The following is a 24916-nucleotide window of genomic DNA, read 5'->3' as shown; positions in this document are numbered from 1 at the left end:
CATACAGGTCCTAGATGGGAGCCAAAAATTACAATGCTCCACTATGTTAGATTCTGGAGCTGGAAAGAACTTAATGGACTTTAAATATGCTCCTGATAACAATATCTCAAGTAGGACCAAAACCATAGCAATTGATATGCAAACCGTGGATGGATCACCATTGTCTTTAGGATCAGTAACTCATGAGACAATCAGACTTGAAATAGTTTTTGAACGTGATCACCATGAAATGATTAGTTTCCATCTTATCTCTTCTTCCAAGTTCCCAGTTATTCTAGGAATCCCTTGGTCTTCTATCCAAAATCCTTCTATTAACTTGAACTTAAGGACCATTACCTATCCCTCTGAGTACTGCAAAGAAAGATGCCAGATGTCACTACCAACCCTCGAACATACCCAAACCCCTGAAGATAGTCAGCGGAATTCGGATAAGTTGCCATATCAGTACCAGCAAGTCAATGATGTCTGCAGCAAGAAAAGAATCTAAACAACTACTCCCTCATTAGCCATATGATTGTTCAATAGAATTGCTCCCTGGAACAACCATTCCTTTCGGTTGAATTTACAATCTTTCCAAAGCAGAGTTTAAGGTACTACTAAATAGTGGATCTCCTGTCCTGATAAGGACGCATTCACGCACATTCCTGGGGGCACTAACTATCCCTGCAACCTCTAGCTAAAGATACCTCTGTATAAATAAACACACTCCACCACAAATCAAACCACTATACTTATCTTAAGTTACTAGGTGGATCACAGAACCCAGTTGCTGAATGAGCCACAGAATCCAGCAATGTTTTCCAACACCTACTGAAGGAGACTGCATGACTTGAATAGCAAAGAACCAAGGCAAGCTGAAAATAAAAGCCCTTCCTAATTGCCCTCTGGTGAACTCCAATAGCAACACATCCATCACAACTCCCACCAGTGTTAGAGGGGACAACTGGAAAGAAAGCAGAGTAAAGCTCAAATTGAGATAACAGTTTTCATTCAACCTCCTTGATAACCCAGCTGGGGCACCTCTGTTCTATGTAGAAAAGGAAGACTCAACTCTGAGGCCACGCATTGACAGGGAACTAAATAAATTACTGTTAAAAATTGCTATCCTTTCCCTTTAATTCCAGAATTGCTGGAAAGACTCCATTCTGCCAAGATTTTTACCAAACTAGACGTGAGAGGGGTCTATAGCCTCATATGGATCTGTCCAGGGAATGAATGACAGACCGCCTTTAGAACTAGATATGGACATTTTGAATACCTAATTATGTCTTTTGGCCTTTGCAATGCCTCAGCTTTATTAATGATGTGTTTCGAGACTTTTTGGATCAATATGTTGTTGCTTATCTCAAACACATTCTTATATTTTCTGACAACTTGGAGGAACATCGCAGGCATGTCCGGTTAGTATTGGAACTAGAGATGAGTGAGCACGCTTGGATAAGGCAGTTACTCAAGTGAGCATCGCACTTCTCGAGTAACTGCATTCTTTTCTGAGCAGGCTTGGGGGGGGGGGGGCGGCAGGGGGGAGCGGAGGGAAAGAGGGAGAGAGATCTCTCTCCTCCCAGCCGCACCCCCGAGCCTGCTCGGATGAGAATGCAGTTACTCGAGAAGAGCGATGCTCACTCGAGTAACTGCCTTATCCGAGCGTGCTCAGTCATTTCTAATTGGAACACCTCTAAAGGAATCATCTTTATACCTAACTGAAAAAATGTGAGTTTGAACATGCCAGGATTCAATTTCTTGGATATATAATTTCCTCAGATAGCCTGAGAATGGACCCTAGAAAAATTAAAGCAGTGGTTGAGTGGCCCACTCCAAGAAATTTAAAAGACATTCAACACTTTATAGGTTTTGCAAATTTCTACAGAAGATTCCTAAAGGACTTCTCAAAATATCGTCTTACCAATCATATCGATCACAAAGAAAGCCAAAACATATTCATGATGGTCTTCTGAGGCACAGGATGCTTCTGAAAATCTAAAAGCTCTATTCACTTCTCCACCAATACTGGTCCATCCAAATCCGGAACTACCTTTTGTTGTAGAAACAGACGCTTCCAATTCTGCTGTGGGAGCTGTCTTGTCCCAACGAATTGGAGACAAAATGCAACTGCACCCATGTGCATGTCTTTCCCATATCATGTCACATGCTGAAAGAAACTATGAGATTGGCAATAAAGAACTGTTAGCTATTAAAGTTGCCATCTCCGAATGGAGACATCTTTTGGAAGGTGCCAATCATCCTGTAGTAGTCCTTACTGACCATAAGAATTTTGAATTTAGCAGCGTGGCTAAAAGACTACCAGCAAGTCAAGTATGTTGGGCCTTGTTTTTCTCCAGATTCACTTTTATCATTTCTTATCGGCCTGGTTCAAGAAATGGTAAGGCTGATGCCTTCTCCAGGATCCTTGCTGAACCAGAGGAGGGGTCTAATACAGACTACATTTTTTTCCCAAAAACATTTTCTATGAATACTTGACTCAAAAGAATTCCTAAAGGGGTTGTCCCTTTCACTAAGCATCCTAACACACAGCATACAGAGGCTCAAAGCGGCAGGCATATCAGCTGTAATGTCTGTTTCTTACTTTGTAATCTGATGTTCAATCCAGCTTTCATATATGGCACTGTTGTGCTGCCTTCCCACAATGCCCTGTGCTCTCCCCCCTCTGTTTGTGCGCTCCCGATGGCAGAAAAAGACATGAAAAAGCAGGGTTTCCTGGCCTCGCTCAGCTCTTGTCCTAGCCCCGCCCATGACACGCCCACCTCTATTTAACTGATCTACAGTCTCTCCCTACCCAGGCCCGCCCCCTCTAAGTCCCTCTACAGTACGGCATGTTCTCCTACAGTGTACTTAGTCTCTCCTGGCCCCACCCCCTCTATCTATACACACTCATCATCCAGGCTAAAATCCTGCATGATGAGAGTTCAGTGTAACCAGCAGCTCTTCAGTACTGAATGGCCGCTGTATAAAGTGAATGGAGAGGGGCGGGGGAGAGTGGGGAGAGTAATCTCCTGCAGGCGCCGCGCTCTGAAATAAGGATACCCGCTCAACAGGCGCCCCCCCTCCCTCCACCACAAGTAACACTGACAGTCCCCCTCCCCCGTGACTAGTAACACTGACAGCCCTTTCCCTCCCCCGTGACAAGTAACACTGACAGCCTCCCCTGCCGATCTGGAAATCCCCGGTTGCCACCTGTTATGAAAAAATACCGACCATGGTAAAAAAAATGGGCGTGGCTTGTCACAGCATTTTTTTCCTTCTTTATTATTCCAGTGGCTGCTGGTGATAGTGCCCCCTTAGTAGTGCCCTTGCCCACCCCTGTACCTCCAGTAGGGCATCAACCCTGCTATCAAGTACTAACTTGCTGAAATTTAAGTCAGGACAACACTGAAGTTCTCATAAAATGTCAACACTGTGCATAATATGGTACTGGGATAGCTGAAATTCAAAGCAATACTAAATGCAATTTGTATGTCAGATACTCACTCTGACGTGTATCGACGATGTCCATGAGAATGCGCTGCACATCACCACTGCGCAAGGCAGCACCCAAGTTCTCATGACAACTTGTGTCCTCAATACATATTACTGGACCAAAATTTGCTTCTGCGCATGAGCAAGACTGATAACTGTCCAAAAAGCCGTCCAGCAGCTGTCCACATGCGCGGGATCCAGGCCAGCGTGTTCTCGCAAGTAAATGACATTTAATGTGAATCACACTAAACGTCATCTCACGAGAACACGCTGCAGACGCTCGCATACAATCTACACGCAGACACACTGGGTGACCTCACGTCTACCCATCCTCAGTACTGGTGTATCTTGATGCCACCAGAAACTAGGGGCTGACCAGGCTTTTCAGGAGTTAACGCCACATGGCAAGCCCCTAGCTTCTGATTGGCTAGTACAGCAGCGGGGAAGACAGTGAGAGGTGAGTTGCCGAGAGCAGGGCACACTGACAGCGGGGCAAGGTGACAGGGAGGCATTGCACTCACCCTTTCTGTGCTGCAGTTATTGCATTCCCTCATCTCTCCCCGACTCTGCTCCCCAGTCCTCCGCAGTAGTTTGCCTTGCTCAACTTCCCCCGGCTGCGCTACACTGCACACTAGCTGCACTGCACAAATTGTGTGGGCTCATCTCCACCATGCTGTGCTCCCAGTCGAACTCTGTATTTTGTGCTGCTCACCTCCCCCTCATCTGCGCTACATGCTCCGGCACTGTACTTACAGCCGTGGCCCGCTCCCACTTGCCTCCGCTCCGCTGCTATGTTATGCTGTCTCATCGCCTCAGCTCCTTGCTCCTCTGCTGTGTTCCGAGGCCTCAGCCTGCACTCTCTGCTCTGGCGCTGAATGTCTGTGGCTCAGCTCCGCACTGACGCACTGACGCGCTCCTCTGCCGCTGTACTCGGATGCCTCACAGAAGTCCGCCAGGAGCTGGGACACCTCACAGACGTCCGACCGTGGAGTGGTGAGTAACAGCACCTGCATGGGCATGGCCCAGGACACTTACTGACAGCCAATGCGGAGGTAGGGTAGTGACAGGGCCGTCCATCTATCTAAGCCCTGTCACAGCCTTACTATTGAAGGCTTTGAAATGCAAGATCGTGAAGATTGCTTACTTAGCTAGCGCATCACGGTAGCTTAATCTGTGCCAAAACATCTTGGGAATATCATCAAAAGCCTTTTCTCATACAGATTGTTCAGTTTCAGAAAAGGCCAAGAAGTCCATTTCTGAACATCATCAAAAGTAAGTTCTTCTGACCACTAAAAGGTTCATGAAGCAACATGAGAGCTTTCAAAGTTAAAAACTGGCAGCAGTGGGATTCGAACCAACGGCTCCAAAGAGACTGGAGCCGAAATCCAGCGCCTTAGACCGCTCGGCCATGCTACCATGAAAAAGTGGATAATTTTGGATCAAAATGACCAAGAGATTTCATAAAGAACATTTCTCCTGGCAAGAAATCCTTTTCCAGAATTTGATTTAAAAAGAAGAATTGTTGCTGCATTCGAGCTGAATATTCAATGATGGCAGCAGAAGGCTGAAAATGCATTCCTCCAGTTTGAAAGGAAGCAAACGCAAGTGAGTTCAACAGTATTACCGCACTACTGCTTTTTCAGATGTTTCTAGGCTTTTGAAGGCTTTGAAGTGCAAGATCGTGGAGTGCGCCTAATGTCTACTTAGCTAGCGCATCAGGGTAGCTTAATCTGTGCCAAAACATCTTGGGAATATCATCAAAGGCCTTTTCTCATACAGTTTGTTCAGTTTCAGAAAAGGCCAAGAAGTCCATTTCTGAGCATCATCAAAAGCAAGTTCTTCTTACCACTAAAAGGTTTACCAAGCAACTTGAGAGCTTTCAAAGTTGAAAACTGGCAGCAGTGGGATTCGAACCCACGCCTCCAAAGAGACTGGAGCCTAAATCCAGCGCCTTAGACCACTCGGCCATGCTACCATGAAAAAGTAGATAATTTTGGATCAAAATGTCCATGAGATTTCATAAAGAACATTTCTCCTGGCAAGAAATCCTTTTCCAGAATTTGATTTAAAAAGAAGAATTGTTGCTGCATTCGAGCTGAATATTTAATGATGGCAGCAGAAGGCTGAAAATGCATTCCTCCAGTTAGAAAGGAAGCAAACGCAAGTGAGTTCAACAGTATTACCGCACTACTGCTTTTTCAGATGTTTCTAGGCTATTGAAGGCTTTGAAGTGCAAGATCGTGGAGTGCGCCTAATGTCTACTTAGCTAGCGCATCAGGGTAGCTTAATCTGTGCCATAACATCTTGGGAATATCATCAAAAGCCTTTTCTTATACAGTTTGTTTGGTTTCAGAAAAGGCCAAAAGTCCATTTCTGAGCATCATCAAAAGCAAGTTCTTCTGACCACTAAAATGTTCAGAAAGCAACTTGAGAGCTTTCAAAGTTGAAAACTGGCAGCAGTGGGATTCGAACCCACGCCTCCAAAGAGACTGGAGCCTTAATCCAGCGCCTTAGACCCTCGGCCATGCTACCATGAAAAAGTGGAAATTTGGGATCAAAATGTCCAAGAGATTTCATAAAGAACATTTCTCCTGGCAAGAAATCCTTTTCCAGAATGTGATTTAAAAAGAAGAATTGTTGCTGCATTCGAGCTGAATATTTAATGATGGCAGCAGAAGGCTGAAAATGCATTCCTCCAGTTAGAAAGGAAGCAAACGCAAGTGAGTTCAACAGTATTACCGCACTACTGCTTTTTCAGATGTTTCTAGGCTATTGAAGGCTTTGAAGTGCAAGATCGTGGAGTGCGCCTAATGTCTACTTAGCTAGCGCATCAGGGTAGCTTAATCTGTGCCATAACATCTTGGGAATATCATCAAAAGCCTTTTCTTATACAGTTTGTTTGGTTTCAGAAAAGGCCAAAAGTCCATTTCTGAGCATCATCAAAAGCAAGTTCTTCTGACCACTAAAATGTTCAGAAAGCAACTTGAGAGCTTTCAAAGTTGAAAACTGGCAGCAGTGGGATTCGAACCCACGCCTCCAAAGAGACTGGAGCCTTAATCCAGCGCCTTAGACCGCTCGGCCATGCTACCATGAAAAAGTGGAAATTTGGGATCAAAATGTCCAAGAGATTTCATAAAGAACATTTCTCCTGGCAAGAAATCCTTTTCCAGAATGTGATTTAAAAAGAAGAATTGTTGCTGCATTCGAGCTGAATATTTAATGATGGCAGCAGAAGGCTGAAAATGCATTCCTCCAGTTAGAAAGGAAGCAAACGCAAGTGAGTTCAACAGTATTACCGCACTACTGCTTTTTCAGATGTTTCTAGGCTATTGAAGGCTTTGAAGTGCAAGATCGTGGAGTGCGCCTAATGTCTACTTAGCTAGCGCATCAGGGTAGCTTAATCTGTGCCATAACATCTTGGGAATATCATCAAAAGCCTTTTCTTATACAGTTTGTTTGGTTTCAGAAAAGGCCAAAAGTCCATTTCTGAGCATCATCAAAAGCAAGTTCTTCTGACCACTAAAATGTTCAGAAAGCAACATGAGAGCTTTCAAAGTTGAAAACTGGCAGCAGTGGGATTCGAACCCACGCCTCCAAAGAGACTGGAGCCTTAATCCAGCGCCTTAGACCGCTCGGCCATGCTACCATGAAAAAGTGGATAATTTTGGATCAAAATGTCCAAGAGATTTCATAAAGAACATTTCTCCTGGCAAGAAATCCTTTTCCAGAATTTGATTTAAAAAGAAGAAGAATTGTTGCTGCATTCGAGCTGAATATTTAATGATGGCAGCAGAAGGCTGAAAATGCATTCCTCCAGTTTGAAAGGAAGCAAACGCAAGTGAGTTCAACAGTATTACCGCACTACTGCTTTTTCAGATGTTTCTAGGCTATTGAAGGCTTTGAAGTGCAAGATCGTGGAGTGCGCCTAATGTCTACTTAGCTAGCGCATCAGGGTAGCTTAATCTGTGCCATAACAAAGTGGATAATTTTGGATCAAAATGTCCAAGAGATTTCATAAAGAACATTTCTCCTGGCAAGAAATCCTTTTCCAGAATTTGATTTAAAAAGAAGAATTGTTGCTGCATTCGAGCTGAATATTTAATGATGGCAGCAGAAGGCTGAAAATGCATTCCTCCAGTTTGAAAGGAAGCAAACGCAAGTGAGTTCAACAGTATTACCGCACTACTGCTTTTTCAGATGTTTCTAGGCTTTTGAAGACTTTGAAGTGCAAGATCGTGGAGTGCGCCTAATGTCTACTTAGCTAGCGCATCAGGGTAGCTTAATCTGTGCCAAAACATCTTGGGAATACCATCAAAGGCCTTTTCTCATAAAGTTTGTTCAGTTTCAGAAAAGGCCAAGAAGTCCATTTCTGAGCATCATCAAAAGCAAGTTCTTCTTACCACTAAAAGGTTTACCAAGCAACTTGAGAGCTTTCAAAGTTGAAAACTGGCAGCAGTGGGATTCGAACCCACGCCTCCAAGGAGACTGGAGCCTAAATTCAGCGCCTTAGACCACTCGGCCATGCTACCATGAAAAAGTAGATAATTTTGGATCAAAATGTCCATGAGATTTCATAAAGAACATTTCTCCTGGCAAGAAATCCTTTTCCAGAATTTGATTTAAAAAGAAGAATTGTTGCTGCATTCGAGCTGAATATTTAATGATGGCAGCAGAAGGCTGAAAATGCATTCCTCCAGTTAGAAAGGAAGCAAACGCAAGTGAGTTCAACAGTATTACCGCACTACTGCTTTTTCAGATGTTTCTAGGCTATTGAAGGCTTTGAAGTGCAAGATCGTGGAGTGCGCCTAATGTCTACTTAGCTAGCGCATCAGGGTAGCTTAATCTGTGCCATAACATCTTGGGAATATCATCAAAAGCCTTTTCTTATACAGTTTGTTTGGTTTCAGAAAAGGCCAAAAGTCCATTTCTGAGCATCATCAAAAGCAAGTTCTTCTGACCACTAAAATGTTCAGAAAGCAACTTGAGAGCTTTCAAAGTTGAAAACTGGCAGCAGTGGGATTCGAACCCACGCCTCCAAAGAGACTGGAGCCTTAATCCAGCGCCTTAGACCGCTCGGCCATGCTACCATGAAAAAGCGGAAATTTGGGATCAAAATGTCCAAGAGATTTCATAAAGAACATTTCTCCTGGCAAGAAATCCTTTTCCAGAATGTGATTTAAAAAGAAGAATTGTTGCTGCATTCGAGCTGAATATTTAATGATGGCAGCAGAAGGCTGAAAATGCATTCCTCCAGTTAGAAAGGAAGCAAACGCAAGTGAGTTCAACAGTATTACCGCACTACTGCTTTTTCAGATGTTTCTAGGCTATTGAAGGCTTTGAAGTGCAAGATCGTGGAGTGCGCCTAATGTCTACTTAGCTAGCGCATCAGGGTAGCTTAATCTGTGCCATAACATCTTGGGAATATCATCAAAAGCCTTTTCTTATACAGTTTGTTTGGTTTCAGAAAAGGCCAAAAGTCCATTTCTGAGCATCATCAAAAGCAAGTTCTTCTGACCACTAAAATGTTCAGAAAGCAACATGAGAGCTTTCAAAGTTGAAAACTGGCAGCAGTGGGATTCGAACCCACGCCTCCAAAGAGACTGGAGCCTTAATCCAGCGCCTTAGACCGCTCGGCCATGCTACCATGAAAAAGTGGATAATTTTGGATCAAAATGTCCAAGAGATTTCATAAAGAACATTTCTCCTGGCAAGAAATCCTTTTCCAGAATTTGATTTAAAAAGAAGAAGAATTGTTGCTGCATTCGAGCTGAATATTTAATGATGGCAGCAGAAGGCTGAAAATGCATTCCTCCAGTTTGAAAGGAAGCAAACGCAAGTGAGTTCAACAGTATTACCGCACTACTGCTTTTTCAGATGTTTCTAGGCTTTTGAAGGCTTTGAAGTGCAAGATCGTGGAGTGCGCCTAATGTCTACTTAGCTAGCGCATCAGGGTAGCTTAATCTGTGCCAAAACATCTTGGGAATACCATCAAAGGCCTTTTCTCATACAGTTTGTTCAGTTTCAGAAAAGGCCAAGAAGTCCATTTCTGAGCATCATCAAAAGCAAGTTCTTCTTACCACTAAAATGTTCAGAAAGCAACTTGAGAGCTTTCAAAGTTGAAAACTGGCAACAGTGGGATTCGAACCCACGCCTCCAAAGAGACTGGAGCCTAAATCCAGCGCCTTAGACCACTCGGCCATGCTACCATGAAAAAGTAGATAATTTTGGATCAAAATGTCCATGAGATTTCATAAAGAACATTTCTCCTGGCAAGAAATCCTTTTCCAGAATTTGATTTAAAAAGAAGAATTGTTGCTGCATTCGAGCTGAATATTTAATGATGGCAGCAGAAGGCTGAAAATGCATTCCTCCAGTTAGAAAGGAAGCAAACGCAAGTGAGTTCAACAGTATTACCGCACTACTGCTTTTTCAGATGTTTCTAGGCTATTGAAGGCTTTGAAGTGCAAGATCGTGGAGTGCGCCTAATGTCTACTTAGCTAGCGCATCTGGGTAGCTTAATCTGTGCCATAACATCTTGGGAATATCATCAAAAGCCTTTTCTTATACAGTTTGTTTGGTTTCAGAAAAGGCCAAAAGTCCATTTCTGAGCATCATCAAAAGCAAGTTCTTCTGACCACTAAAATGTTCAGAAAGCAACATGAGAGCTTTCAAAGTTGAAAACTGGCAGCAGTGGGATTCGAACCCACGCCTCTAAAGAGACTGGAGCCTTAATCCAGCGCCTTAGACCGCTCGGCCATGCTACCATGAAAAAGTGGATAATTTTGGATCAAAATGTCCAAGAGATTTCATAAAGAACATTTCTCCTGGCAAGAAATCCTTTTCCAGAATTTGATTTAAAAAGAAGAAGAATTGTTGCTGCATTCGAGCTGAATATTTAATGATGGCAGCAGAAGGCTGAAAATGCATTCCTCCAGTTTGAAAGGAAGCAAACGCAAGTGAGTTCAACAGTATTACCGCACTACTGCTTTTTCAGATGTTTCTAGGCTTTTGAAGACTTTGAAGTGCAAGATCGTGGAGTGCGCCTAATGTCTACTTAGCTAGCGCATCAGGGTAGCTTAATCTGTGCCAAAACATCTTGGGAATACCATCAAAGGCCTTTTCTCATAAAGTTTGTTCAGTTTCAGAAAAGGCCAAGAAGTCCATTTCTGAGCATCATCAAAAGCAAGTTCTTCTTACCACTAAAAGGTTTACCAAGCAACTTGAGAGCTTTCAAAGTTGAAAACTGGCAGCAGTGGGATTCGAACCCACGCCTCCAAAGAGACTGGAGCCTAAATTCAGCGCCTTAGACCACTCGGCCATGCTACCATGAAAAAGTAGATAATTTTGGATCAAAATGTCCATGAGATTTCATAAAGAACATTTCTCCTGGCAAGAAATCCTTTTCCAGAATTTGATTTAAAAAGAAGAATTGTTGCTGCATTCGAGCTGAATATTTAATGATGGCAGCAGAAGGCTGAAAATGCATTCCTCCAGTTAGAAAGGAAGCAAACGCAAGTGAGTTCAACAGTATTACCGCACTACTGCTTTTTCAGATGTTTCTAGGCTATTGAAGGCTTTGAAGTGCAAGATCGTGGAGTGCGCCTAATGTCTACTTAGCTAGCGCATCAGGGTAGCTTAATCTGTGCCATAACATCTTGGGAATATCATCAAAAGCCTTTTCTTATACAGTTTGTTTGGTTTCAGAAAAGGCCAAAAGTCCATTTCTGAGCATCATCAAAAGCAAGTTCTTCTGACCACTAAAATGTTCAGAAAGCAACTTGAGAGCTTTCAAAGTTGAAAACTGGCAGCAGTGGGATTCGAACCCACGCCTCCAAAGAGACTGGAGCCTTAATCCAGCGCCTTAGACCGCTCGGCCATGCTACCATGAAAAAGCGGAAATTTGGGATCAAAATGTCCAAGAGATTTCATAAAGAACATTTCTCCTGGCAAGAAATCCTTTTCCAGAATGTGATTTAAAAAGAAGAATTGTTGCTGCATTCGAGCTGAATATTTAATGATGGCAGCAGAAGGCTGAAAATGCATTCCTCCAGTTAGAAAGGAAGCAAACGCAAGTGAGTTCAACAGTATTACCGCACTACTGCTTTTTCAGATGTTTCTAGGCTATTGAAGGCTTTGAAGTGCAAGATCGTGGAGTGCGCCTAATGTCTACTTAGCTAGCGCATCAGGGTAGCTTAATCTGTGCCATAACATCTTGGGAATATCATCAAAAGCCTTTTCTTATACAGTTTGTTTGGTTTCAGAAAAGGCCAAAAGTCCATTTCTGAGCATCATCAAAAGCAAGTTCTTCTGACCACTAAAATGTTCAGAAAGCAACTTGAGAGCTTTCAAAGTTGAAAACTGGCAGCAGTGGGATTCGAACCCACGCCTCCAAAGAGACTGGAGCCTTAATCCAGCGCCTTAGACCGCTCGGCCATGCTACCATGAAAAAGTGGAAATTTGGGATCAAAATGTCCAAGAGATTTCATAAAGAACATTTATCCTGGCAAGAAATCCTTTTCCAGAATGTGATTTAAAAAGAAGAATTGTTGCTGCATTCGAGCTGAATATTTAATGATGGCAGCAGAAGGCTGAAAATGCATTCCTCCAGTTAGAAAGGAAGCAAACGCAAGTGAGTTCAACAGTATTACCGCACTACTGCTTTTTCAGATGTTTCTAGGCTATTGAAGGCTTTGAAGTGCAAGATCGTGGAGTGCGCCTAATGTCTACTTAGCTAGCGCATCTGGGTAGCTTAATCTGTGCCATAACATCTTGGGAATATCATCAAAAGCCTTTTCTTATACAGTTTGTTTGGTTTCAGAAAAGGCCAAAAGTCCATTTCTGAGCATCATCAAAAGCAAGTTCTTCTGACCACTAAAATGTTCAGAAAGCAACATGAGAGCTTTCAACGTTGAAAACTGGCAGCAGTGGGATTCGAACCCACGCCTCCAAAGAGACTGGAGCCTTAATCCAGCGCCTTAGACCGCTCAGCCATGCTACCATGAAAAAGTGGATAATTTTGGATCAAAATGTCCAAGAGATTTCATAAAGAACATTTCTCCTGGCAAGAAATCCTTTTCCAGAATTTGATTTAAAAAGAAGAAGAATTGTTGCTGCATTCGAGCTGAATATTTAATGATGGCAGCAGAAGGCTGAAAATGCATTCCTCCAGTTTGAAAGGAAGCAAACGCAAGTGAGTTCAACAGTATTACCGCACTACTGCTTTTTCAGATGTTTCTAGGCTTTTGAAGGCTTTGAAGTGCAAGATCGTGGAGTGCGCCTAATGTCTACTTAGCTAGCGCATCAGGGTAGCTTAATCTGTGCCAAAACATCTTGGGAATACCATCAAAGGCCTTTTCTCATAAAGTTTGTTCAGTTTCAGAAAAGGCCAAGAAGTCCATTTCTGAGCATCATCAAAAGCAAGTTCTTCTTACCACTAAAAGGTTTACCAAGCAACTTGAGAGCTTTCAAAGTTGAAAACTGGCAGCAGTGGGATTCGAACCCACGCCTCCAAAGAGACTGGAGCCTAAATCCAGCGCCTTAGACCACTCGGCCATGCTACCATGAAAAAGTAGATAATTTTGGATCAAAATGTCCATGAGATTTCATAAAGAACATTTCTCCTGCCAAGAAATCCTTTTCCAGAATTTGATTTAAAAAGAAGAATTGTTGCTGCATTCGAGCTGAATATTTAATGATGGCAGCAGAAGGCTGAAAATGCATTCCTCCAGTTAGAAAGGAAGCAAACGCAAGTGAGTTCAACAGTATTACCGCACTACTGCTTTTTCAGATGTTTCTAGGCTATTGAAGGCTTTGAAGTGCAAGATCGTGGAGTGCGCCTAATGTCTACTTAGCTAGCGCATCAGGGTAGCTTAATCTGTGCCATAACATCTTGGGAATATCATCAAAAGCCTTTTCTTATACAGTTTGTTTGGTTTCAGAAAAGGCCAAAAAGTCCATTTCTGAGCATCATCAAAAGCAAGTTCTTCTGACCACTAAAATGTTCAGAAAGCAACTTGAGAGCTTTCAAAATTGAAAACTGGCAGCAGTGGGATTCGAACCCACGCCTCCAAAGAGACTGGAGCCTTAATCCAGCGCCTTAGACCGCTCGGCCATGCTACCATGAAAAAGTGGATAATTTTGGATCAAAATGTCCAAGAGATTTCATAAAGAACATTTCTCCTGGCAAGAAATCCTTTTCCAGAATTTGATTTAAAAAGAAGAATTGTTGCTGCATTCGAGCTGAATATTTAATGATGGCAGCAGAAGGCTGAAAATGCATTCCTCCAGTTAGAAAGGAAGCAAACGCAAGTGAGTTCAACAGTATTACCGCACTACTGCTTTTTCAGATGTTTCTAGGCTATTGAAGGCTTTGAAGTGCAAGATCGTGGAGTGCGCCTAATGTCTACTTAGCTAGCGCATCAGGGTAGCTTAATCTGTGCCATAACATCTTGGGAATATCATCAAAAGCCTTTTCTTATACAGTTTGTTTGGTTTCAGAAAAGGCCAAAAGTCCATTTCTGAGCATCATCAAAAGCAAGTTCTTCTGACCACTAAAATGTTCAGAAAGCAACTTGAGAGCTTTCAAAGTTGAAAACTGGCAGCAGTGGGATTCGAACCCACGCCTCCAAAGAGACTGGAGCCTTAATCCAGCGCCTTAGACCGCTCGGCCATGCTACTATGAAAAAGTGGAAATTTGGGATCAAAATGTCCAAGAGATTTCATAAAGAACATTTCTCCTGGCAAGAAATCCTTTTCCAGAATGTGATTTAAAAAGAAGAATTGTTGCTGCATTCGAGCTGAATATTTAATGATGGCAGCAGAAGGCTGAAAATGCATTCCTCCAGTTAGAAAGGAAGCAAACGCAAGTGAGTTCAACAGTATTACCGCACTACTGCTTTTTCAGATGTTTCTAGGCTATTGAAGGCTTTGAAGTGCAAGATCGTGGAGTGCGCCTAATGTCTACTTAGCTAGCGCATCAGGGTAGCTTAATCTGTGCCATAACATCTTGGGAATATCATCAAAAGCCTTTTCTTATACAGTTTGTTTGGTTTCAGAAAAGGCCAAAAGTCCATTTCTGAGCATCATCAAAAGCAAGTTCTTCTGACCACTAAAATGTTCAGAAAGCAACATGAGAGCTTTCAAAGTTGAAAACTGGCAGCAGTGGGATTCGAACCCACGCCTCCAAAGAGACTGGAGCCTTAATCCAGCGCCTTAGACCGCTCGGCCATGCTACCATGAAAAAGTGGATAATTTTGGATCAAAATGTCCAAGAGATTTCATAAAGAACATTTCTCCTGGCATGAAATCCTTTTCCAGAATTTGATTTAAAAAGAAGAAGAATTGTTGCTGCATTCGAGCTGAATATTTAATGATGGCAGCAGAAGGCTGAAAATGCATTCCTCCAGTTAGAAAGGAAGCAAACGCAAGTGAGTTCAACAGTATTACCGCACTACTGCTTTTTCAGATGTTTCTAGGCTTTTGAAGGCTTTGAAGTGCAAGATCGTGGAGTGCGCCTAATGTCTACTTAGCTAGCGCATCAGGGTAGCTTAATCTGTGCCAAAACATCTTGGGAATACCATCAAAGGCCTTTTCTCATACAGTTTGTTCAGTTTCAGAAAAGGCCAAGAAGTCCATTTCTGAGCATCATCAAAAGCAAGTTCTTCTTACCACTAAAATGTTCAGAAAGCAACTTGAGAGCTTTCAAAGTTGAAAACTGGCAGCAGTGGGATTCGAACCCACGCCTCCAAAGAGACTGGAGCCTAAATCCAGCGCCTTAGACCACTCGGCCATGCTACCATGAAAAAGTAGATAATTTTGGATCAAAATGTCCATGAGATTTCATAAAGAACATTTCTCCTGGCAAGAAATCCTTTTCCAGAATTTGATTTAAAAAGAAGAATTGTTGCTGCATTCGAGCTGAATATTTAATGATGGCAGCAGAAGGCTGAAAATGCATTCCTCCAGTTAGAAAGGAAGCAAACGCAAGTGAGTTCAACAGTATTACCGCACTACTGCTTTTTCAGATGTTTCTAGGCTATTGAAGGCTTTGAAGTGCAAGATCGTGGAGTGCGCCTAATGTCTACTTAGCTAGCGCATCAGGGTAGCTTAATCTGTGCCATAACATCTTGGGAATATCATCAAAAGCCTTTTCTTATACAGTTTGTTTGGTTTCAGAAAAGGCCAAAAGTCCATTTCTGAGCATCATCAAAAGCAAGTTCTTCTGACCACTAAAATGTTCAGAAAGCAACTTGAGAGCTTTCAAAGTTGAAAACTGGCAGCAGTGGGATTCGAACCCACGCCTCCAAAGAGACTGGAGCCTTAATCCAGCGCCTTAGACCGCTCGGCCATGCTACCATGAAAAAGTGGAAATTTGGGATCAAAATGTCCAAGAGATTTCATAAAGAACATTTATCCTGGCAAGAAATCCTTTTCCAGAATGTGATTTAAAAAGAAGAATTGTTGCTGCATTCGAGCTGAATATTTAATGATGGCAGCAGAAGGCTGAAAATGCATTCCTCCAGTTAGAAAGGAAGCAAACGCAATTGAGTTCAACAGTATTACCGCACTACTGCTTTTTCAGATGTTTCTAGGCTATTGAAGGCTTTGAAGTGCAAGATCGTGGAGTGCGCCTAATGTCTACTTAGCTAGCGCATCTGGGTAGCTTAATCTGTGCCATAACATCTTGGGAATATCATCAAAAGCCTTTTCTTATACAGTTTGTTTGGTTTCAGAAAAGGCCAAAAGTCCATTTCTGAGCATCATCAAAAGCAAGTTCTTCTGACCACTAAAATGTTCAGAAAGCAACATGAGAGCTTTCAACGTTGAAAACTGGCAGCAGTGGGATTCGAACCCACGCCTCCAAAGAGACTGGAGCCTTAATCCAGCGCCTTAGACCGCTCGGCCATGCTACCATGAAAAAGTGGATAATTTTGGATCAAAATGTCCAAGAGATTTCATAAAGAACATTTCTCCTGGCAAGAAATCCTTTTCCAGAATTTGATTTAAAAAGAAGAAGAATTGTTGCTGCATTCGAGCTGAATATTTAATGATGGCAGCAGAAGGCTGAAAATGCATTCCTCCCGTTTGAAAGGAAGCAAACGCAAGTGAGTTCAACAGTATTACCGCACTACTGCTTTTTCAGATGTTTCTAGGCTTTTGAAGGCTTTGAAGTGCAAGATCGTGGAGTGCGCCTAATGTCTACTTAGCTAGCGCATCAGGGTAGCTTAATCTGTGCCAAAACATCTTGGGAATACCATCAAAGGCCTTTTCTCATAAAGTTTGTTCAGTTTCAGAAAAGGCCAAGAAGTCCATTTCTGAGCATCATCAAAAGCAAGTTCTTCTTACCACTAAAAGGTTTACCAAGCAACTTGAGAGCTTTCAAAGTTGAAAACTGGCAGCAGTGGGATTCGAACCCACGCCTCCAAAGAGACTGGAGCCTAAATCCAGCGCCTTAGACCACTCGGCCATGCTACCATGAAAAAGTGGATAATTTTGGATCAAAATGTCCATGAGATTTCATAAAGAACATTTCTCCTGGCAAGAAATCCTTTTCCAGAATTTGATTTAAAAAGAAGAATTGTTGCTGCATTCGAGCTGAATATTTAATGATGGCAGCAGAAGGCTGAAAATGCATTCCTCCAGTTAGAAAGGAAGCAAACGCAAGTGAGTTCAACAGTATTACCGCACTACTGCTTTTTCAGATGTTTCTAGGCTATTGAAGGCTTTGAAGTGCAAGATCGTGGAGTGCGCCTAATGTCTACTTAGCTAGCGCATCAGGGTAGCTTAATCTGTGCCATAACATCTTGGGAATATCATCAAAAGCCTTTTCTTATACAGTTTGTTTGGTTTCAGAAAAGGCCAAAAGTCCATTTCTGAGCATCATCAAAAGCAAGTTCTTCTGACCACTAAAATGTTCAGAAAGCAACTTGAGAGCTTTCAAAGTTGAAAACTGGCAGCAGTGGGATTCGAACCCACGCCTCCAAAGAGACTGGAGCCTTAATCCAGCGCCTTAGACCGCTCGGCCATGCTACCATGAAAAAGTGGAAATTTGGGATCAAAATGTCCAAGAGATTTCATAAAGAACATTTATCCTGGCAAGAAATCCTTTTCCAGAATGTGATTTAAAAAGAAGAATTGTTGCTGCATTCGAGCTGAATATTTAATGATGGCAGCAGAAGGCTGAAAATGCATTCCTCCAGTTAGAAAGGAAGCAAACGCAATTGAGTTCAACAGTATTACCGCACTACTGCTTTTTCAGATGTTTCTAGGCTATTGAAGGCTTTGAAGTGCAAGATCGTGGAGTGCGCCTAATGTCTACTTAGCTAGCGCATCTGGGTAGCTTAATCTGTGCCATAACATCTTGGGAATATCATCAAAAGCCTTTTCTTATACAGTTTGTTTGGTTTCAGAAAAGGCCAAAAGTCCATTTCTGAGCATCATCAAAAGCAAGTTCTTCTGACCACTAAAATGTTCAGAAAGCAACATGAGAGCTTTCAACGTTGAAAACTGGCAGCAGTGGGATTCGAACCCACGCCTCCAAAGAGACTGGAGCCTTAATCCAGCGCCTTAGACCGCTCGGCCATGCTACCATGAAAAAGTGGATAATTTTGGATCAAAATGTCCAAGAGATTTCATAAAGAACATTTCTCCTGGCAAGAAATCCTTTTCCAGAATTTGATTTAAAAAGAAGAAGAATTGTTGCTGCATTTGAGCTGAATATTTAATGATGGCAGCAGAAGGCTGAAAATGCATTCCTCCCGTTTGAAAGGAAGCAAACGCAAGTGAGTTCAACAGTATTACCGCACTACTGCTTTTTCAGATGTTTCTAGGCTTTTGAAGGCTTTGAAGTGCAAGATCGTGGAGTGCGCCTAATGTCTACTTAGCTAGCGCATCAGGGTAGCTTAATCTGTGCCAAAACATCTTGGGAATACCATCAAAGGCCTTTTCTCATAAAGTTTGTTCAGTTTCAGAAAAGGCCAAGAAGTCCATTTCTGAGCATCATCAAAAGCAAGTTCTTCTTACCACTAAAAGGTTTACCAAGCAACTTGAGAGCTTTCAAAGTTGAAAACTGGCAGCAGTGGGATTCGAACCCACGCCTCCAAAGAGACTGGAGCCTAAATCCAGCGCCTTAGACCACTCGGCCATGCTACCATGAAAAAGTAGATAATTTTGGATCAAAATGTCCATGAGATTTCATAAAGAACATTTCTCCTGGCAAGAAATCCTTTTCCAGAATTTGATTTAAAAAGAAGAATTGTTGCTGCATTCGAGCTGAATATTTAATGATGGCAGCAGAAGGCTGAAAATGCATTCCTCCAGTTAGAAAGGAAGCAAACGCAAGTGAGTTCAACAGTATTACCGCACTACTGCTTTTTCAGATGTTTCTAGGCTATTGAAGGCTTTGAAGTGCAAGATCGTGGAGTGCGCCTAATGTCTACTTAGCTAGCGCATCAGGGTAGCTTAATCTGTGCCATAACATCTTGGGAATATCATCAAAAGCCTTTTCTTATACAGTTTGTTTGGTTTCAGAAAAGGCCAAAAGTCCATTTCTGAGCATCATCAAAAGCAAGTTCTTCTGACCACTAAAATGTTCAGAAAGCAACATGAGAGCTTTCAACGTTGAAAACTGGCAGCAGTGGGATTCGAACCCACGCCTCCAAAGAGACTGGAGCCTTAATCCAGCGCCTTAGACCGCTCGGCCATGCTACCATGAAAAAGTGGATAATTTTGGATCAAAATGTCCAAGAGATTTCATAAAGAACATTTCTCCTGGCAAGAAATCCTTTTCCAGAATTTGATTTAAAAAGAAGAAGAATTGTTGCTGCATTCGAGCTGAATATTTAATGATGGCAGCAGAAGGCTGAAAATGCATTCCTCCCGTTTGAAAGGAAGCAAACGCAAGTGAGTTCAACAGTATTACCGCACTACTGCTTTTTCAGATGTTTCTAGGCTTTTGAAGGCTTTGAAGTGCAAGATCGTGGAGTGCGCCTAATGTCTACTTAGCTAGCGCATCAGGGTAGCTTAATCTGTGCCAAAACATCTTGGGAATACCATCAAAGGCCTTTTCTCATAAAGTTTGTTCAGTTTCAGAAAAGGCCAAGAAGTCCATTTCTGAGCATCATCAAAAGCAAGTTCTTCTTACCACTAAAAGGTTTACCAAGCAACTTGAGAGCTTTCAAAGTTGAAAACTGGCAGCAGTGGGATTCGAACCCACGCCTCCAAAGAGACTGGAGCCTTAATCCAGCGCCTTAGACCGCTCGGCCATGCTACCATGAAAAAGTGGAAATTTGGGATCAAAATGTCCAAGAGATTTCATAAAGAACATTTCTCCTGGCAAGAAATCCTTTTCCAGAATGTGATTTAAAAAGAAGAATTGTTGCTGCATTCGAGCTGAATATTTAATGATGGCAGCAGAAGGCTGAAAATGCATTCCTCCAGTTAGAAAGGAAACAAACGCAAGTGAGTTCAACAGTATTACCGCACTACTGCTTTTTCAGATGTTTCTAGGCTATTGAAGGCTTTGAAGTGCAAGATCGTGGAGTGCGCCTAATGTCTACTTAGCTAGCGCATCAGGGTAGCTTAATCTGTGCCATAACATCTTGGGAATATCATCAAAAGCCTTTTCTTATACAGTTTGTTTGGTTTCAGAAAAGGCCAAAAGTCCATTTCTGAGCATCATCAAAAGCAAGTTCTTCTGACCACTAAAATGTTCAGAAAGCAACTTGAGAGCTTTCAAAGTTGAAAACAGGCAGCAGTGGGATTCGAACCCACGCCTCCAAAGAGACTGGAGCCTTAATCCAGCGCCTTAGACCGCTCGGCCATGCTACCATGAAAAAGTGGAAATTTGGGATCAAAATGTCCAAGAGATTTCATAAAGAACATTTCTCCTGGCAAGAAATCCTTTTCCAGAATGTGATTTAAAAAGAAGAATTGTTGCTGCATTCGAGCTGAATATTTAATGATGGCAGCAGAAGGCTGAAAATGCATTCCTCCAGTTAGAAAGGAAGCAAACGCAAGTGAGTTCAACAGTATTACCGCACTACTGCTTTTTCAGATGTTTCTAGGCTATTGAAGGCTTTGAAGTGCAAGATCGTGGAGTGCGCCTAATGTCTACTTAGCTAGCGCATCAGGGTAGCTTAATCTGTGCCATAACATCTTGGGAATATCATCAAAAGCCTTTTCTTATACAGTTTGTTTGGTTTCAGAAAAGGCCAAAAGTCCATTTCTGAGCATCATCAAAAGCAAGTTCTTCTGACCACTAAAATGTTCAGAAAGCAACTTGAGAGCTTTCAAAGTTGAAAACTGGCAGCAGTGGGATTCGAACCCACGCCTCCAAAGAGACTGGAGCCTTAATCCAGCGCCTTAGACCGCTCGGCCATGCTACCATGAAAAAGTGGAAATTTGGGATCAAAATGTCCAAGAGATTTCATAAAGAACATTTATCCTGGCAAGAAATCCTTTTCCAGAATGTGATTTAAAAAGAAGAATTGTTGCTGCATTCGAGCTGAATATTTAATGATGGCAGCAGAAGGCTGAAAATGCATTCCTCCAGTTAGAAAGGAAGCAAACGCAATTGAGTTCAACAGTATTACCGCACTACTGCTTTTTCAGATGTTTCTAGGCTATTGAAGGCTTTGAAGTGCAAGATCGTGGAGTGCGCCTAATGTCTACTTAGCTAGCGCATCTGGGTAGCTTAATCTGTGCCATAACATCTTGGGAATATCATCAAAAGCCTTTTCTTATACAGTTTGTTTGGTTTCAGAAAAGGCCAAAAGTCCATTTCTGAGCATCATCAAAAGCAAGTTCTTCTGACCACTAAAATGTTCAGAAAGCAACATGAGAGCTTTCAACGTTGAAAACTGGCAGCAGTGGGATTCGAACCCACGCCTCCAAAGAGACTGGAGCCTTAATCCAGCGCCTTAGACCGCTCGGCCATGCTACCATGAAAAAGTGGATAATTTTGGATCAAAATGTCCAAGAGATTTCATAAAGAACATTTCTCCTGGCAAGAAATCCTTTTCCAGAATTTGATTTAAAAAGAAGAAGAATTGTTGCTGCATTCGAGCTGAATATTTAATGATGGCAGCAGAAGGCTGAAAATGCATTCCTCCCGTTTGAAAGGAAGCAAACGCAAGTGAGTTCAACAGTATTACCGCACTACTGCTTTTTCAGATGTTTCTAGGCTTTTGAAGGCTTTGAAGTGCAAGATCGTGGAGTGCGCCTAATGTCTACTTAGCTAGCGCATCAGGGTAGCTTAATCTGTGCCAAAACATCTTGGGAATACCATCAAAGGCCTTTTCTCATAAAGTTTGTTCAGTTTCAGAAAAGGCCAAGAAGTCCATTTCTGAGCATCATCAAAAGCAAGTTCTTCTTACCACTAAAAGGTTTACCAAGCAACTTGAGAGCTTTCAAAGTTGAAAACTGGCAGCAGTGGGATTCGAACCCACGCCTCCAAAGAGACTGGAGCCTAAATCCAGCGCCTTAGACCACTCGGCCATGCTACCATGAAAAAGTAGATAATTTTGGATCAAAATGTCCATGAGATTTCATAAAGAACATTTCTCCTGGCAAGAAATCCTTTTCCAGAATTTGATTTAAAAAGAAGAATTGTTGCTGCATTCGAGCTGAATATTTAATGATGGCAGCAGAAGGCTGAAAATGCATTCCTCCAGTTAGAAAGGAAGCAAACGCAAGTGAGTTCAACAGTATTACCGCACTACTGCTTTTTCAGATGTTTCTAGGCTATTGAAGGCTTTGAAGTGCAAGATCGTGGAGTGCGCCTAATGTCTACTTAGCTAGCGCATCAGGGTAGCTTAATCTGTGCCATAACATCTTGGGAATATCATCAAAAGCCTTTTCTTATACAGTTTGTTTGGTTTCAGAAAAGGCCAAAAGTCCATTTCTGAGCATCATCAAAAGCAAGTTCTTCTGACCACTAAAATGTTCAGAAAGCAACTTGAGAGCTTTCAAAGTTGAAAACTGGCAGCAGTGGGATTCGAACCCACGCCTCCAAAGAGACTGGAGCCTTAATCCAGCGCCTTAGACCGCTCGGCCATGCTACCATGAAAAAGTGGAAATTTGGGATCAAAATGTCCAAGAGATTTCATAAAGAACATTTATCCTGGCAAGAAATCCTTTTCCAGAATGTGATTTAAAAAGAAGAATTGTTGCTGCATTCGAGCTGAATATTTAATGATGGCAGCAGAAGGCTGAAAATGCATTCCTCCAGTTAGAAAGGAAGCAAACGCAATTGAGTTCAACAGTATTACCGCACTACTGCTTTTTCAGATGTTTCTAGGCTATTGAAGGCTTTGAAGTGCAAGATCGTGGAGTGCGCCTAATGTCTACTTAGCTAGCGCATCTGGGTAGCTTAATCTGTGCCATAACATCTTGGGAATATCATCAAAAGCCTTTTCTTATACAGTTTGTTTGGTTTCAGAAAAGGCCAAAAGTCCATTTCTGAGCATCATCAAAAGCAAGTTCTTCTGACCACTAAAATGTTCAGAAAGCAACATGAGAGCTTTCAACGTTGAAAACTGGCAGCAGTGGGATTCGAACCCACGCCTCCAAAGAGACTGGAGCCTTAATCCAGCGCCTTAGACCGCTCGGCCATGCTACCATGAAAAAGTGGATAATTTTGGATCAAAATGTCCAAGAGATTTCATAAAGAACATTTCTCCTGGCAAGAAATCCTTTTCCAGAATTTGATTTAAAAAGAAGAAGAATTGTTGCTGCATTCGAGCTGAATATTTAATGATGGCAGCAGAAGGCTGAAAATGCATTCCTCCCGTTTGAAAGGAAGCAAACGCAAGTGAGTTCAACAGTATTACCGCACTACTGCTTTTTCAGATGTTTCTAGGCTTTTGAAGGCTTTGAAGTGCAAGATCGTGGAGTGCGCCTAATGTCTACTTAGCTAGCGCATCAGGGTAGCTTAATCTGTGCCAAAACATCTTGGGAATATCATCAAAAGCCTTTTCTTATACAGTTTGTTTGGTTTCAGAAAAGGCCAAAAGTCCATTTCTGAGCATCATCAAAAGCAAGTTCTTCTGACCACTAAAATGTTCAGAAAGCAACTTGAGAGCTTTCAAAGTTGAAAACTGGCAGCAGTGGGATTCGAACCCACGCCTCCAAAGAGACTGGAGCCTTAATCCAGCGCCTTAGACCGCTCGGCCATGCTACCATGAAAAAGTGGAAATTTGGGATCAAAATGTCCAAGAGATTTCATAAAGAACATTTCTCCTGGCAAGAAATCCTTTTCCAGAATGTGATTTAAAAAGAAGAATTGTTGCTGCATTCGAGCTGAATATTTAATGATGGCAGCAGAAGGCTGAAAATGCATTCCTCCAGTTAGAAAGGAAGCAAACGCAAGTGAGTTCAACAGTATTACCGCACTACTGCTTTTTCAGATGTTTCTAGGCTATTGAAGGCTTTGAAGTGCAAGATCGTGGAGTGCGCCTAATGTCTACTTAGCTAGCGCATCAGGGTAGCTTAATCTGTGCCATAACATCTTGGGAATATCATCAAAAGCCTTTTCTTATACAGTTTGTTTGGTTTCAGAAAAGGCCAAAAGTCCATTTCTGAGCATCATCAAAAGCAAGTTCTTCTGACCACTAAAATGTTCAGAAAGCAACATGAGAGCTTTCAAAGTTGAAAACTGGCAGCAGTGGGATTCGAACCCACGCCTCCAAAGAGACTGGAGCCTTAATCCAGCGCCTTAGACCGCTCGGCTATGCTACCATGAAAAATGGGATAATTTTGGATCAAAATGTCCAAGAGATTTCATAAAGAACATTTCTCCTGGCAAGAAATCCTTTTCCAGAATTTGATTTAAAAAGAATTGTTGCTGCATTCGAGCTGAATATTTAATGATGGCAGCAGAAGGCTGAAAATGCATTCCTCCAGTTAGAAAGGAAGCAAACGCAAGTGAGTTCAACAGTATTACCACACCACTGCTTTTTCAGATGTTTCTAGGCTATTGAAGGCTTTGAAGTGCAAGATCGTGGAGTGCGCCTAATGTTTACTTAGCTAGCGCATCAGGGTAGCTTAATCTGTGCCATAACATCTTGGGAATATCATCAAAAGCCTTTTCTTATACAGTTTGTTCGGTTTCAGAAAAGGCCAAAAAGTCCATTTCTGAGCATCATCAAAAGCAAGTTCTTCTGACCACTAAAATGTTCAGAAAGCAACTTGAGAGCTTTCAAAATTGAAAACTGGCTGCAGTGGGATTCGAACCCACGCCTCCAAAGAGACTGGAGCCTTAAAGGGGTTGTCCCGCGCCGAAACGGTTTTTTTTTTTCAACCCCCCCCCCCGTTCGCCGCGAGACAACCCCGATGCAGGGGTTAAAAAAGAACACCGGAGAGCGCTTACCTGAATCCCCGCGCTCCGGTGACTTCTTACTTACCTGATGAAGATGGCCGCTGGGATCTTCTCACTCGGTGGACC

General features: G+C 42.3%; 29 non-coding genes across 29 annotated transcripts; all 29 read right to left on the bottom strand.

The window, feature by feature from the left end:
- Positions 1-4808: 4808 nt before the first annotated feature.
- Positions 4809-4890, bottom strand: TRNAR-UCG (transfer RNA arginine (anticodon UCG)). Its single transcript has one exon. It is a non-coding gene; the product is annotated as a tRNA-Arg (tRNA).
- Positions 4891-5367: 477 nt separating this feature from the next.
- On the bottom strand, positions 5368-5449 carry TRNAL-UAG (transfer RNA leucine (anticodon UAG)). Its single transcript has one exon. It is a non-coding gene; the product is annotated as a tRNA-Leu (tRNA).
- Positions 5450-6481: 1032 nt separating this feature from the next.
- TRNAL-AAG (transfer RNA leucine (anticodon AAG)) lies at positions 6482-6563 on the bottom strand. The gene has a single exon. It is a non-coding gene; the product is annotated as a tRNA-Leu (tRNA).
- Positions 6564-7038: 475 nt separating this feature from the next.
- TRNAL-AAG (transfer RNA leucine (anticodon AAG)) lies at positions 7039-7120 on the bottom strand. Its single transcript has one exon. It is a non-coding gene; the product is annotated as a tRNA-Leu (tRNA).
- Positions 7121-7921: 801 nt separating this feature from the next.
- Positions 7922-8003, bottom strand: TRNAL-UAG (transfer RNA leucine (anticodon UAG)). The gene has a single exon. It is a non-coding gene; the product is annotated as a tRNA-Leu (tRNA).
- Positions 8004-8479: 476 nt separating this feature from the next.
- TRNAL-AAG (transfer RNA leucine (anticodon AAG)) lies at positions 8480-8561 on the bottom strand. The gene has a single exon. It is a non-coding gene; the product is annotated as a tRNA-Leu (tRNA).
- Positions 8562-9036: 475 nt separating this feature from the next.
- Positions 9037-9118, bottom strand: TRNAL-AAG (transfer RNA leucine (anticodon AAG)). Its single transcript has one exon. It is a non-coding gene; the product is annotated as a tRNA-Leu (tRNA).
- A 480-nt stretch (positions 9119-9598) lies between these two features.
- Positions 9599-9680, bottom strand: TRNAL-UAG (transfer RNA leucine (anticodon UAG)). Its single transcript has one exon. It is a non-coding gene; the product is annotated as a tRNA-Leu (tRNA).
- Positions 9681-10156: 476 nt separating this feature from the next.
- Positions 10157-10238, bottom strand: TRNAL-AAG (transfer RNA leucine (anticodon AAG)). Its single transcript has one exon. It is a non-coding gene; the product is annotated as a tRNA-Leu (tRNA).
- A 1038-nt stretch (positions 10239-11276) lies between these two features.
- On the bottom strand, positions 11277-11358 carry TRNAL-AAG (transfer RNA leucine (anticodon AAG)). Its single transcript has one exon. It is a non-coding gene; the product is annotated as a tRNA-Leu (tRNA).
- A 475-nt stretch (positions 11359-11833) lies between these two features.
- TRNAL-AAG (transfer RNA leucine (anticodon AAG)) lies at positions 11834-11915 on the bottom strand. The gene has a single exon. It is a non-coding gene; the product is annotated as a tRNA-Leu (tRNA).
- A 1037-nt stretch (positions 11916-12952) lies between these two features.
- On the bottom strand, positions 12953-13034 carry TRNAL-UAG (transfer RNA leucine (anticodon UAG)). Its single transcript has one exon. It is a non-coding gene; the product is annotated as a tRNA-Leu (tRNA).
- A 477-nt stretch (positions 13035-13511) lies between these two features.
- Positions 13512-13593, bottom strand: TRNAL-AAG (transfer RNA leucine (anticodon AAG)). The gene has a single exon. It is a non-coding gene; the product is annotated as a tRNA-Leu (tRNA).
- A 1033-nt stretch (positions 13594-14626) lies between these two features.
- TRNAL-AAG (transfer RNA leucine (anticodon AAG)) lies at positions 14627-14708 on the bottom strand. The gene has a single exon. It is a non-coding gene; the product is annotated as a tRNA-Leu (tRNA).
- A 480-nt stretch (positions 14709-15188) lies between these two features.
- TRNAL-UAG (transfer RNA leucine (anticodon UAG)) lies at positions 15189-15270 on the bottom strand. The gene has a single exon. It is a non-coding gene; the product is annotated as a tRNA-Leu (tRNA).
- Positions 15271-15746: 476 nt separating this feature from the next.
- TRNAL-AAG (transfer RNA leucine (anticodon AAG)) lies at positions 15747-15828 on the bottom strand. The gene has a single exon. It is a non-coding gene; the product is annotated as a tRNA-Leu (tRNA).
- A 475-nt stretch (positions 15829-16303) lies between these two features.
- On the bottom strand, positions 16304-16385 carry TRNAL-AAG (transfer RNA leucine (anticodon AAG)). The gene has a single exon. It is a non-coding gene; the product is annotated as a tRNA-Leu (tRNA).
- A 480-nt stretch (positions 16386-16865) lies between these two features.
- TRNAL-UAG (transfer RNA leucine (anticodon UAG)) lies at positions 16866-16947 on the bottom strand. The gene has a single exon. It is a non-coding gene; the product is annotated as a tRNA-Leu (tRNA).
- A 476-nt stretch (positions 16948-17423) lies between these two features.
- On the bottom strand, positions 17424-17505 carry TRNAL-AAG (transfer RNA leucine (anticodon AAG)). The gene has a single exon. It is a non-coding gene; the product is annotated as a tRNA-Leu (tRNA).
- A 475-nt stretch (positions 17506-17980) lies between these two features.
- Positions 17981-18062, bottom strand: TRNAL-AAG (transfer RNA leucine (anticodon AAG)). Its single transcript has one exon. It is a non-coding gene; the product is annotated as a tRNA-Leu (tRNA).
- A 480-nt stretch (positions 18063-18542) lies between these two features.
- Positions 18543-18624, bottom strand: TRNAL-UAG (transfer RNA leucine (anticodon UAG)). The gene has a single exon. It is a non-coding gene; the product is annotated as a tRNA-Leu (tRNA).
- Positions 18625-19100: 476 nt separating this feature from the next.
- Positions 19101-19182, bottom strand: TRNAL-AAG (transfer RNA leucine (anticodon AAG)). The gene has a single exon. It is a non-coding gene; the product is annotated as a tRNA-Leu (tRNA).
- A 480-nt stretch (positions 19183-19662) lies between these two features.
- On the bottom strand, positions 19663-19744 carry TRNAL-AAG (transfer RNA leucine (anticodon AAG)). The gene has a single exon. It is a non-coding gene; the product is annotated as a tRNA-Leu (tRNA).
- Positions 19745-20776: 1032 nt separating this feature from the next.
- On the bottom strand, positions 20777-20858 carry TRNAL-AAG (transfer RNA leucine (anticodon AAG)). Its single transcript has one exon. It is a non-coding gene; the product is annotated as a tRNA-Leu (tRNA).
- A 475-nt stretch (positions 20859-21333) lies between these two features.
- On the bottom strand, positions 21334-21415 carry TRNAL-AAG (transfer RNA leucine (anticodon AAG)). The gene has a single exon. It is a non-coding gene; the product is annotated as a tRNA-Leu (tRNA).
- Positions 21416-21895: 480 nt separating this feature from the next.
- Positions 21896-21977, bottom strand: TRNAL-UAG (transfer RNA leucine (anticodon UAG)). The gene has a single exon. It is a non-coding gene; the product is annotated as a tRNA-Leu (tRNA).
- A 476-nt stretch (positions 21978-22453) lies between these two features.
- On the bottom strand, positions 22454-22535 carry TRNAL-AAG (transfer RNA leucine (anticodon AAG)). The gene has a single exon. It is a non-coding gene; the product is annotated as a tRNA-Leu (tRNA).
- Positions 22536-23010: 475 nt separating this feature from the next.
- Positions 23011-23092, bottom strand: TRNAL-AAG (transfer RNA leucine (anticodon AAG)). Its single transcript has one exon. It is a non-coding gene; the product is annotated as a tRNA-Leu (tRNA).
- A 479-nt stretch (positions 23093-23571) lies between these two features.
- Positions 23572-23653, bottom strand: TRNAL-AAG (transfer RNA leucine (anticodon AAG)). Its single transcript has one exon. It is a non-coding gene; the product is annotated as a tRNA-Leu (tRNA).
- Positions 23654-24916: the final 1263 nt, after the last annotated feature.

This window comes from Eleutherodactylus coqui, chromosome 13 (genome assembly GCF_035609145.1).
Source record: "Eleutherodactylus coqui strain aEleCoq1 chromosome 13, aEleCoq1.hap1, whole genome shotgun sequence".
Taxonomy (NCBI): Eukaryota; Metazoa; Chordata; class Amphibia; order Anura; family Eleutherodactylidae; genus Eleutherodactylus; species Eleutherodactylus coqui.
Note: the sequence above shows the minus strand (reverse complement) of the source record. Positions and strands in the feature narration are given on the sequence as shown.